This window comes from Lepidochelys kempii, chromosome 2 (assembly GCF_965140265.1).
Source record: "Lepidochelys kempii isolate rLepKem1 chromosome 2, rLepKem1.hap2, whole genome shotgun sequence".
In the NCBI taxonomy this organism is placed as follows: Eukaryota; Metazoa; Chordata; order Testudines; family Cheloniidae; genus Lepidochelys; species Lepidochelys kempii.
Window position 1 is genome coordinate 236,553,183 of NC_133257.1, and position 12,917 is coordinate 236,566,099.

A 12,917-nucleotide genomic window follows, 5' to 3' on the forward strand; every position below is an offset into this window, starting at 1 on the left:
CTTTTTTAGAAATGTTAAGATATTTATATTTTGAGTATGTTAGGGACCCAGAGGCCTCTGCATATGGGATCTCTTGTAATTCCAGATAAAGAGCTAATTATTTGTTAAGAATTAAGTTCCAAAATCTGTCAACATTAGCTACCACAAGATTTCTTTTTAGACCTTGCAAGAAAGCATACTTATAGAAAATACTTCCTCCTCAATGCAGTACCTCATTCTTCTGTCCTACTTTTGCACAGGATCATGTCCTGCAATAAGGCAAGGATTTGCTTATTCTACTTTAGACAAGAAAACCTTAGAAGCCAGAGTTATCCAATGGATCAAACCTTGATCTCCAAAAAACAGGGACTGCAATTTTAAGAGTCCTAAATTGTCTAAGACATGAATAGCATTTTTTGGTACCCTTGGTTTTAGCCTCTTCATACTTTTGATGTATGAAGATCTTTGATGCATTTGTTATTAGCCTCTGAACTGCATGCGTGTGTGTTTTATTTTGTATTGATATCTTGTCTTAGAAGAGATAAGATATATCAAACCAAGAAAAGGAAAATTTATCCCTCTCTCTGCTGTCACCTTTTAAAATCTCAAATAAATGTTGGGCCTGAGCAAAATTCCCAAATGAATTTATCATTATCTTAAATAGTTTTATATTTTTCCCATGGCACAAGTAAGATTACCAAACTTTAGTTTCTTTGTAAAGTAATTCCTTTTTTGCAGATATCAGATTGCCTGCAAATTGTCACCTGACAGTCTACACTCTTTTCATCCCTGTCACCTAGCACGATGCTAACTGTGATAATCAGGATACTCTGGAAGACTTTAATAAAAAGCATGGTGTCAAAGTGCAGTGTCAGTCACTTTGATACTATGAACACACTTTCAAGGTCTTCATCAGCAATAGAACATCATCCATTTCAGGATGTCCTGATGAAAATATCAGTGAAAGTGAAATGCTATGTTACAATTGAGGAAAAATCCATACCCCTGAGCAGCGTAGTTAAACCAACCTAATCCCAGCGTACACAGTGCTATGTGGATGGAAAAATTCTACACTGTGTAACTGTAGCATTTCAAGTGTAGACAAGCCCTACCACACCTTTCAAGAAAAGCCACAAGAAATTAAGTCAGATTTAGTGGGGGACCAGGAATAGTTGCTATCAGTAGATTGGATGTATCACTATGATAAGGCAATATGCCTCCTGACTCCACACCTCTTACAAAACTTTATTTTGCAAGGTGAAAAGTGAAAAGAACAATTGTGTGTTTTACAGCATTTGTGTGACTGAAGATTTAATTTATGCCATTTTAAGTTATTCTTTTCCTTTTCTCATAGGAAAACAATGGATAGGTAATATTAAAACAGTGAGTGCTGTCAATTCACATAGTCAGCCTTTCCATTGACTTTTGTGGGCTTTGGATCAGGTCCTACAAGCTGATCCTTCCTGGTGGAAGCTAAACTCCCACTCAGTGTAATGGGAGTTCTACCTGTATCATTCAGAGTTCAGCCTGTAAACAGACTAAGGATTGGTCTCAGTGTCACATCATTAAGGGATGAAGAGATGGAAGTGCAAAATGATGGAGTACACTGATGGTAAAATTCATTATGTATAAATAGGAAAGTTATGTTTATATTTAATAAATCTTCCCGCCTCATGTTTTGCTGATAATAAGAGTGTTTCCTCTCAGCAGGAAGTATTATTGTTTAAATCAAAATCTTCTATTTGAGTGAAATATGCATTTCAAAGATATGCAAATATGCAATGAGCAGAGACTGAAGAGTTTTGATAAGGCTACCAGAGTAGAGTATGTGTAATGACAGCATTAGAGCAGTGAATAGCTATCCATTGATCCACTCTCCAATGAGAAGAAAAGGAAAACAATTTGTAATTGCATAAATTAAAATCTTAAGTCACACAAATGCCAGACAATTTGTATTTTTCCCCCCCTTACAGAATAAATGGCTTTCAGAGAACAGCAGATACGTGGTGGTCTGGGGGGTCAGGAGTGGGATGGATCCTCTGATCATTCATTTTAGAGGCAAAAGAAGAAAACCAATTAAGAAATGTTCTACATTTCCACCTGCTCGGCAGTAACTTCTCCTCTTACATTCATTAGGACAAAGATCATCTTCCCTCTCACTTCCCTAATTATCAGAGGGGTAGACATGTTAGTCTGTATCCACAAAAACAATGAGGAGTCTGGTGGCACCTTAAAGATTAACAGGTTTATTTGGGCATAAGCAGGAGTGAAAGTAACCTAAAGGATTTACCGGTATGCCAGAGTCCTGAGTGGAGGCGCGGCCTCAACAGGAAGAGGCGGGGCTTCTAAATCACCCCCAGAGCTCCCAGCTGCAGAGGCAATGGGGGAGTCCCAGGGCTCAGAGGTGATTTAAAGGGCCCGGGGCTCCAGCCACTGCAGCAGAGTGCCAGGCCCTTTAAATCACTGCTCGAGCTCCGCTGCGGCAGCGGCAGGACCCGGGGTCCTTTAAATTGCCAGCCTGGGGAAGCTGGTCTGGTCCAGCATGGTTTACCGGCTTACTTTCGCCTCTGGGAATAAGCTTTCTGAAGAAGTGGTTTTTTACCCATGAAAGCTTATGCCCAGATATATCTGTTGGAATTAGGGAAGCAGTACCTTAAAGACTAACATAAATTTGGGCATAAGCTTTGATGGGTAAAAAGCCACTTTTTCAGAAAGCTTATGCCCAACTAAATCCGTTAGTCTTTAAGGCTCCACTTCCCTAATTCCATTTCTTCTTTCCTTAGCCCCACCCATCCCACTAGAATAAAACACTTGCACCACACGTGACCAAAAAAAGACTCAGCTCAGGATCATTTGCAATTTCTGAGAAATCATGTTTTCCTCTGAGGATGAGGCCCACTAATTTATTCTCACATGCCCACAAAGAGTGATGCCTATTTTTCCACCCTTAGGTTACAACGCACAGGGGTAGGAAAACAGAAAAGGAGTACTCGTGGCATCTTAGAGACTAACCAATTTATTTGAGCATAAGCTTTTGTGAGCTACAGCTCACTTCATGAGATGCATACTGTGGAAAGTACACAATCTTTTTATACACACAAAGCATGAAAAAAAATGGGTGTTTACCACTACAAAAGGTTTTCTCTCCCCCCCCCCCCACCCCACTCTCCTGCTGGGGATAGCTTATCTAAAGTGATCACTCTCCTTACAATGTGTAGCTTTCCCCAGCAGGAGAGGGGGGGGGGGGGGAAAGAGAGAGAGAAAACCTTTTGTAGTGGTAAACACCCATTTTTTCATGCTTTGTGTGTATAAAAAGATTGTGTATTTTCCACAGTATGGATCTCATGAAGTGAGCTGTAGCTCACGAAAGCTTATGCTCAAATAAATTGGTTAGTCTCTAAGGTGCCACGGAGTACTCCTTCTCTTTTTGCGAATACAGACTAACATGGCTGTTACTCTGAAACCAGGGGTAGGAAAAGGTTGCCATTAAACATGATCTGCTGTTTCCTTGGTTGTATTTTATGCTAACTGAATAGAGCAGGGACAGACACACAATATGTACTTAAGAACACTAGAGGGGCATCTACACTAGCAAAATAGGGTTTTCTACTAGCCTAGCAAAATTAGTATTTTTATTTCAGCAACTGCCAGTGGCAGTTTAGATGCCCCAAGTGATAAGCCATTAGCATGAATACAGCACAGGAGTTTTAACCACAGAGTCCCATATAAACAGTTTTTCCATTCCCCAAAAAAACAACAAAAAAAAGACTTCCTGATTAAATATGGGTTTTCAGGAAACTTGATGGGTTTCAAAAGTAATTGTTGATTTCAATGGAAAAATTTGAAACAAAACAGTTCATTTTGAATCAATATTTTGAAATGCTTTCTGTCCCTGAACCACAATCATTCCGTCTCTGTGAGGAGCAATTTCAGAGAAAGTCTTGCTCAGCCTCTGTAGCCACGGGATGGAGCATTCAATGGAATCTTTGGAGACTTAAGCAGCTAAACTCAAACAAATTCCAACTGAGCATGTGCAAACAGATTTTTCAAAGTATTATAACTTGTCCAAATTTGGATGGATTTTCAGACAGATGGCAAAAGGCACATTTCTGACAGAAATAAATCTTAGGCAGATACCTAGCATGGAAAATTTGTGAGTTTGGCAAAGTTACAGGCAATTGAAAACTTGGTCCTCTAAGGAAGTGTGTCAAGCAGCCTTGATTTTGAGTAATGCCACCTGCAACATAATTCATTGTCACTGTGTCCACTCACCAGTAAGGGCACATCCTCCAGGCTACTCAGAGGATTAGCTCCCTTCAGGGGCTACACCCTCTTCTGGCAGTCTCACCACCTGCCTCTGCACCTCCAGGGGAGCTTTCTTCACAACTTGGTCCTCTAAACCAGGTCACTATGCATGTTTCCCCCCTTCTTAGGGTGTCAAAGTCATCCAGCACAAACTGTTCCTGGAAGTCCACTCTCCACAAACTAATCTATACCACTCCTCCCCCCAACCCGCAAGGCTGATAGGGGAACCTAAATCCACTCTCTGCTCCAGATTCCAGCTCAGGGGCCCTCTCATAAGCAGCCAAGGTCAGCCCTATCTCATACTTTGCTACTTTCCCCCCAGATCCTTTCTGGCTCTTCCTGAGTTTGCCAGCTCAAACTCCCAGAAAGGAGCTATACTTGCTTCTGTAGCCCCAAATACATCTCCCCTTTCCTAGGGAGGGCATAACTGTAAACTACTTCCCTTTCTCCCTCTCACTCAGCTTCTGGGCTTTATAGAGGCCCCTCCTGTTCCCATCCAGTTGAGCCTCATCTAAGTAATCCCTACTCCCTTTCTTCTCTTCCAGGTGCAGCCTAGGGAGTTAATTGACCCAGCTAGCGCTTTAACCTCTCCAGGGCATGTGTGGGGTGGACACCCCCATCACATTCATTATAATTAAATGTTTTAGCACTGCAGCTATTATTGAAATTACAATAAAACTGTAAAACACAAGCACTTTGGGACTCTAGCTAGCTTTCAGTCTAATAGTTATAGTATCCTGTCAATGCAACAGGCATTCTTCTTTCAACACTTATGGTCTATTAAAACTAAAAAGGTCAAAACGTCAAGTCAGAAACAGCCATACTGAATTTTCTAATTTATATTCCCTTTTCTGACAGATGATAAACTACCCTAAAGATGGGTTGGCATTTCTTTGTTTTATCAAACACTTCTTTTTATGAAGTTTAAACACACTGCAAAATTGTTTCCATTTAGTGAACAAGATAAGGTACTTTTTAGGATAGCAATTTGCAATGTTTGCAATGCACCAAATCCACCAAAAATGATTGATGTGGCTGTAGCTAGATGTTTCTTTCCAAAGAAGATGCTTTTTAAAGGGGCACCTCCAACTTGGGGGAAAAAAATCACATTTTTGTCTGAAAACTGTAGATCTACTATAGTTACATGCAACACTTCGGATTATTATAACAAAATAAAAAAAAAGAAAGAGAATTTTCTCTATTCCCCCCCCGTCCAGTTTATTATGTGCATTTGACAGCACTTTGTACCCTCAGTTTATGGTTTTAGGCCCCGATCCTGCAAACGCTTAGGTGTGTGAGTAATTTGACTCATGTAACCAGGCCCACTTACTTCAATGGGGACTCGGTTTTTTGATTAAAATTAGGTATAAATGTTTGCAGGATTGAGGAAGTGAAACAGAAAAAGCTACAGTACAAGGGAGGGGGGATTCTAGGGGGCTAACATGTGAAACCAGAGAGGATCAAACAGTAGAGGATCAAACAAGAGAGGCAAAGAAGGGGAACGAAGATAGGTCACAGGGTAAAGTAATCAGCTTAGGGGAGAGAGAATGGGGAAGGGACTGGTGCAGTGCCAGAGCAGCGAAGGCTGCTCCCCCTGGGACACAAATAACCCCTTGCTTTCCCCTGCATGGTGGTTAGTGTGGCAATGTTGTGTATGGGAGTGCAACTCCCCTCCTGGCCTGGTCCCTATCCACACCCAGCCTAGGCAGAGCTTGCAGCTGATTCTTTGTTTGCTGGCATTTCCGTCCTGTGCACATTCACTTCAGACAGGGAGGTGCCCAGCCCCAGCATGCCAGAGAGGGAGACTCTCAAGCTCTCGCTCTCTTGGGTACTTTACAGTTGCAGTCAGTGGCAGATGTGTGTGACCAGCAGAAAATCTCAGTAAGCAAAGAGCCAAGGGGAACATCTCTGCATGTGTGCCTCACACACAGCAAGCAGAGACGGGACAGCAAGGGTGAAACAAACCCCAAGGGGCACAGGCAGCAGACAGGCCCCTGACACTGGGGCAGTGAGAGGGTGGGGAGGGAGAGGCCTCTCTCTGGGGGCTGTAAGTGCAGATTGCAGGCTGTGTAGGGAGTCCCTCTCGCCCAGGATCTGGGTTGGTTGCAGAGAGGCTCCAGAAAGGTCCCTGTCTCCAGTATTTGGGGTGTGGGGTAGGGAGCCTCTCTTCACCCAGAATTGGGTGGGGTTGCTTGGTAAGCAGTGGGAGGCGATCTGGGGCAGTGAGTAGGGCAGACCCCAGAGCTTAATTTCTGCCAGGGCTTGCCAGGGTTGAGCCCCGGCACCTCTAGGCTTGGCAATTCATAGCCCTTCACCTCTGGCTTGCTGCATCCGTTATGAAAGTAAAAAATTGCTTGAGCCCCAGCACCTAATTGCTTCAGCCCCAGCACCTTTCATTACAAATTAATCACTGGCAGTCCCCTTCACCCTGGACCTGGGAGTTCCTTGCACTGCCTCGGTATTCCCCCTCCACAGGATTTGGCAGGCCGGGAGTGGGAAGAGCAGATTTGTGGGGAGTCTTTGCAGGGAGCCTGGGAATGGGGGAGTCTGGCTTTCCTCAAGAGGAGGGTGCCAGGCAGTGGCAGGCACCTCTCTTCCCAGCATTTGGGGGGCTTGTGCGAAATGTTTGGGAAGGGGTCCCTGTCCCCAGGGAGGGGGCGTGTCTGTGCCTGGGGTGGGTCCCTCTCCCCAGAGCACCTCGGTGTGGGGGTGCTGAACGTGACACGATTCACCCACTGAACTCGGCTGATAGGCCAACAGCACTTCCTCACAGAGAGGGAAGCGGCGTGCCCGGGTGGGGGCTGGTGAGAGGTGAACGAACAAGGCTGGGGCCGGCTGCACGCCTTGCCCCGGCCCTGGCTGTGTGATCCGAGCCGGCTCGCTGCTCCTCGCACCCGCTGCCCCAGGCGCCTTCTCCAGCCCGGGCGGCCAGGCCAGCCGGGGAAACTCCAGCAAGGTAAGAGCGGCGCGGGCCGCTGCCAGTCAGCGGCGGTCACTGGCCCGGGCCCGCTTGCTGGGGGAGGGTGACTTTGACCTGAGGCTCCCTGGGCAAAGGGGCGCAGAGCCACCTGGTGCAGGTGAAGGTCCGGGGTCTGCCCCCTGTAGGTAGCCCCGCGGCTGGGGAGGGAGCGGCCCCCCAGGGACAGTCTCCGCCCGGCCACCTGCCCGCCGCTGGGTGGGAAAGGGTCGCGTGCGCGCTCCTCTCCGCGGGCTGTTTCGCCATCGCTGCCAAGCTTCCTGCCGCGGAAGCTGCAGCAAGCGCATCAGCTCCAGCCGCTCCGTTTCGACAGGCGGGCGCCACCCTGCTCGCCCAGCCTGCGGGAGGCCCGGGCGGAGCGGAGGGGAGTCATGCCCGGGGGCTGGGGAACTTCAATGGGGAGGAGAGATGAGAGCCCCGTGTCCCTGCGGTCATTCTCTGCCACCATGGGAATGACCCCTCTGGGATAGGGGAGAATAATGCTGCCTACTCCCCTTCCCCCTTTTATGAAGAGCTTTGGAGATCCCCAGATCAAAAGGTGCTAAAAGCATAATACATTATGTACAGGCGTAGCACAATGAAGCCCTGGCCCCATTGTGGCTTCCTGGCATTGTTGCAATATAAACGTTAAATAACAAGTGGGCCCAACCCTGTACCCGTTACTTACCATTGTAGGCCTTACTAGGACAAGTGATCTTAATAAAGCCAAGGGGGCTACTGTGTGAATAAAGGCTTCTCTGGTGAATAAGAGTTGGGGCTGGATCATTACTGCACATGGTTCTGTGGTTTCCTGTGGAAATTCCTCATTATGGGGAACTTATTTTAAATTTCCCTCCTATTATAAATAGAAATCAAACAGATGACTGTGATCCTAAAATTGCATATTAGGTGATTGAAACTAAAGGATACATATTATGCTATACCTGGTGTTATAAAAGAAATGTACAGTGGTAAGGATGAACACTTTGCACTGAACACATCAACTGGACAGAACTGAGTATAGTGCACCAAAGAAGAAAAACAATCGTATTTTAAATACAAGTTGAGGAAAAGACTCATTTAAAAATCATTGTTAGTATTAGCTGGATTTAAGAATAAACTGTCCTTTTTTCTGGAAGCCACAAATCCCAATGAGTTAATTACTTGTGGCATTCAGTACCCAGTATGGGCCTTTATTCATGCAAGATTGTATTCTGCTTAGGATATCTAAAAAACTGGTATCTCTATCTTCAGGGCAGGGAGTATATCTTTATCTGTGCTTGCAAAACATGAGGTCATCTAAGTAAATGATAATGAATATAGGTTAAGAGAATTCAGAGAACAACAATAATGTTTCCTCTTTTACTTCTCTGGAAAAACATTTAGGGCCAAGTTCTCCTCACCTTACTCATGCAAAGTAGTTCTATTTAAGACCACGTAATGGAGCAAGGCAAGCAGATTTGACCTGGATAAAAATAATTTATTAATGTAATAGTAATATCAATTTTCATTTGATTTACCATACTTGGTATTATAGGAAGTCTGTTTTTGTAGTTAAAGGTGCTGTTCTTCTCTGCAAGTTAATTTTCATTAATGTTTATTAAGTATGCTTCAAGGAGCATTCTCTCTCTGTGGGCTAGATTCTGCAGTCCCTATTGAGAAAATACTAGGATTAAATGTAGTCAGGCATTTAACCCTGGACACTACTTTTAGAAAGAAGGCTGAACCATGAAAGCTCATTATCATGGTTCGTTTAATTCTGAGCCAAAATACGAGCTTGGATGTGTAATCCCAGACTTCTTCATTTTCAGTATTTTTAGATCAGGTATTTATCTCTTGCTTTTGATTCCTTCTGCAAGTTCCCCAAAATCCTTGTTTTTGGCTACAGATGTTCACTTTTAACAAATACCAGTTTCATGTATAAATCCATTAATGTTAGAGTTAATGAAGTTTCACACCTCATATTGTTTCAGTATTATAGCATCATCTTTACAATAATGTTCTGTTTTAGTAGAATATTGATCCTTACAGTCACTCACTATTGGTTTCAATCTGATTTTTGTCCCAGTGTCATAGCTGTAAAATATATGCCATCGTCTTAATGAAGTGCTAGATTAGGAATGTCTTTTTGTTTAAGTATTTTACATGTCTTATTTATTATCTATGCAAAGTTGTGTCCTGTTACAGCAAAAATTGTGCTTAGATCTTTGGGGCAGGGACCATGTTTTTGTTCTGGTTTGTACAGCACCTAGCACAATGTGGGTCCTGATCCATGATTAGGGCTTCTAGGCACAAATAATAATAAGCCAAACCTGGCATGGCCTAAATAGGTGGAAGTGCCACATTGTTTACTGTGGAGATCGGATTCAACCGTGGCATAAGTGGGCACAATTAATGGAGGTAAATGGGAATATAACTAGGGTTGAATGTGCTCTGTAGAATTTTATATATGAATGACATTGCATTACAGTTATGTAAAATGTAAGGCAGCAGAAGGCAATTTCCATTAAGCCACTGTAATTGTCATGTATCCTGATTAACAATACCTTTCTGTTTTGAAGAAAAGGTACTTCCTTTGTTTTTAGCAGCAAGTTCATGACTTCACATTTCTGCGTTTTGTTTAATTTCTTTTAATTGAAATGGCTCTTAATATCCTGTAAGTTGCATATTAGAATTTAGTATTTAGTAGAAGAACTTCCTTAAATTCACACCAATGGCTGGAAGACCTGACGTGAAGGACTGCATTATGTTAGCTGAGAAGTAAAACTAAGAGTAACACATCAAAACATAGTGTACTTTTAAAGTGATTTGTCAGTTGTTGTTTAGTTTTTAATTAGTGATAATGCTACGTGGTATTCTTGTAGAATATTACTACACCATATACTGGTCAATGTAACCAAGGATTATTCCACCCTCACATCAGTTTTGTGCAGGATCAATTCCACTGAATTCAGTGGAGATATTCCTGGTTCATGCCATTTAGGCACAGATGTTTGTTTTTAATGAAATGAAAGTTAGGTAATATGAGACTCCACTGTGGAGACTTCACGCTGAGAGATCTGCACAAAGATCAAGGATAAAATATAAGCCTCAGCATGCAGAAATATTGTTATAATGTGAAACATTGCTCTTTAAAAATTCTCAGATTTTTCCCAGAACATTCACTCTCTTCTCCCCCCTGCACATTTTTTAATTAAAAACACCTTTCCCCCAGTGGATGTTCAATGCATTCGAACACACATTTTGTGCAAGTATCACTTCAAGATGTATTTTTCATCTGCAATATCTAGGTAGGTCAAATGGAGACAATTAACTCTGCACTATGGGCTGTGACTGTCTGGGGGAGGTTTCAGGCAATCAACAAAGTAAGATGCATAGTTGAACAACCCTGTTTGTTTTAGCTTTTGAGAAGATGGTATGTATGTTTGGAAAATGAGTAGTGGGGGTATTGCTTGTTGTTCTTTTCTTTAAACACTCCCTGTGAATGCTACAATAGTAACAAGCTGTTCTAGTGGCTGGAATCAAACAACGGACAGGAACCTTAAAGACTGAATTGAGTAATTTGTGTTTCAACTCTTGCTGCAAATTGTTGATGGGAATCCCGATCGCTTAGTGCACAACATCCTCAAGCAGGTGCTGATGCCTTTTGAATTCAAGGCTATATTCATTATGTAAACAATTGTGTTGGTGTCGGTTTGGTTTGCATTTCATTTTTAACACTTTACTGTGCTACCTATAACTTAACCATGTGTCAGGCCTTGAGCAGCCTCTACAAACTGCCTCAGTGATGTGTCCGCTAAATGCATTCTTCCATGTCCTAATGGAACATTAAAAACAGGAAAAGGCTAAATTCTGCTCTAAGAATGAGATTTAGCCAGAACATCTCTCTGGGATTTAGTTGCTTTAGTTTTACAAACATTTCCCAAAGACGTAGGTTTGGGGTGTCCATTTTTAAGTTAGTAAAGGTAACCTCAGCTGACAGAGTGGAACATGTAGAGCTTTTGTCTAAACTTGTGTTTTCTTTGATCCTGTGTCTCTTTAGTTCTTTATTTTTTCTGCAGTAAAACCTATTCAAGGGGGCAAAAGATGGTGACTCAGTGCTTTCTTAGCGTCGGGCAAAGAACCTGCAGTTCTTATGAGCAGAGCAGTTCAGAGTCACCCTGATTCTTCCTCCAGTGGCAAACTATACACACACTGTGAGGAGCAGGATATTGCTTAACTAATTCAAAACTTGGTGGTATTTGTTACTTTTAGCGTGTCTGTACAAATAAACTTTTCCGCATGACCTAGATGTTCAGCCTGGTGGCTACATAAGACACAAAGGAGAGTCACTAGTCACATGGTGTCAGGACCAAATCTTTGTAGGTAAATGAGGCGCAGAAGGATTCTGCATTGTGGCCTATGGCTACCCTCACTTATTCAGAAGTATAGTCTGTGGAGGCTAGCTGTCCCAGCATGCAGTGCTGCATCTTAAGGCACGGTAATACTACGGGTATACTATAGATGTGGGTGACTGAAATCCACTCCATTTAATGCAGGTTACCTGCAGCCATCAAACTCCTATTAGGCTGCAACTCAGTCCCTCCCAATGGCTCATAGTTTGGCCACCCCAGGGCTAAGAGCCCTTCTAAGTACAATTACTGCTCCAGTCTTCTTCTGTAAAAAAAAATGTACTTCCTCATCCCATTCAGAAGAAAAGTCGGCATTTCAGGCCAGACACTTTATATGCCAGACTGATTCTCAGTGGAGAGAAACCGTGTTATTTGTACAATTGTGCTTCCTGCAGGGAAAGTGACGAGAGCAGTAACTAACTGCTGATCTAAAATTCATCTAAGTTGACGGGAGAGGGAGAGATCCATCTACTGATTTGAGAAAAAAGTTTAACTTTTTAATAGTTGCTATCAAACTACTCTGAAAATTCCCACTTTAAAGTTGCGACAGGAAATAAAATCACTTGTCGCCTTTTATTCACAAATTGGGAGCAAACATTGTAAATGAAAAAAGGGTTATGTGAGCCCTCATTTTTAAGCAGAGTCTCAGAATGGAGTTAGCTTGGGCTGTGGGGGGATGGGGGAGAAGGAAGGATATCTGAGAATCATCCACTTTTCTCTCTCCTGGAAGCTTGAGGAGAAACTAAACCATCCCAGTTTCTCCTCTTTCACAGCAATAGTGAACCATGTCCCTTGCGTGAAGCCACACCAACATTACTGTCTAGGGAAGCAATGGATCAATAGGTTGGATGAGATGAATAGTTGGCCTAGAATACAGAGGCATCCCTTGCTCCTTTGGGAGTGATTTCATTGTATGGGGAATTGCTCCTTACTTATTAGAACATCTGATGTTTGCAAAGTGCTTTGAGAGGCTCAGATAAGTACAAAGTAGTATTATCAGAAAGCTTTCAGAGGACACAGGGGCCAATGTTAGAGCTTTCATACCATTGCAGGGAAAGAAGAGGTATCAGTAGTATTGGGAAACACATCCCTGTCAATTTATTTCACTTTCGCTCCACATCAGCAGGCAACAAAGCAAATTCTTCGGTACAATGCCAAATCAGCTAGCACTATTTTTAAACAGGTCAAGATATATTGAAAGAAAAGATAAAGAGTTTTTGGAAAGGGATATGAAGAATATAGTTTATAGGGAAGGGAGTAGAGTGTAATAACAGAGACTTTTTCCA

The 12,917-nt window shown here is 42.9% G+C and overlaps 2 protein-coding genes across 5 annotated transcripts in view; one reads left to right on the forward strand and one right to left on the reverse strand.

Moving 5' to 3' along the window:
* The window catches only part of LOC140907709 (uncharacterized), a 42,652-nt gene extending 34,659 nt beyond the window's left edge, over window positions 1-7,993 (reverse strand). For 2 of the 3 annotated variants that reach the window (XM_073334277.1, XM_073334276.1), the window contains exon 1: window positions 7,929-7,993. The gene's annotated coding sequence lies outside the window, so the exon portion shown is untranslated. The remainder of the gene's footprint in view (window positions 1-7,928) is intronic. The other variant, XM_073334278.1, reaches the window with a different exon arrangement.
* Window positions 6,887-12,917, forward strand: part of APBB1IP (amyloid beta precursor protein binding family B member 1 interacting protein) — a 103,849-nt gene continuing 97,818 nt past the window's right edge. The window contains exon 1 of one of the 2 annotated variants that reach the window (XM_073334280.1): window positions 6,887-7,240. The gene's annotated coding sequence lies outside the window, so the exon portion shown is untranslated. The remainder of the gene's footprint in view (window positions 7,241-12,917) is intronic. The other variant, XM_073334282.1, reaches the window with a different exon arrangement.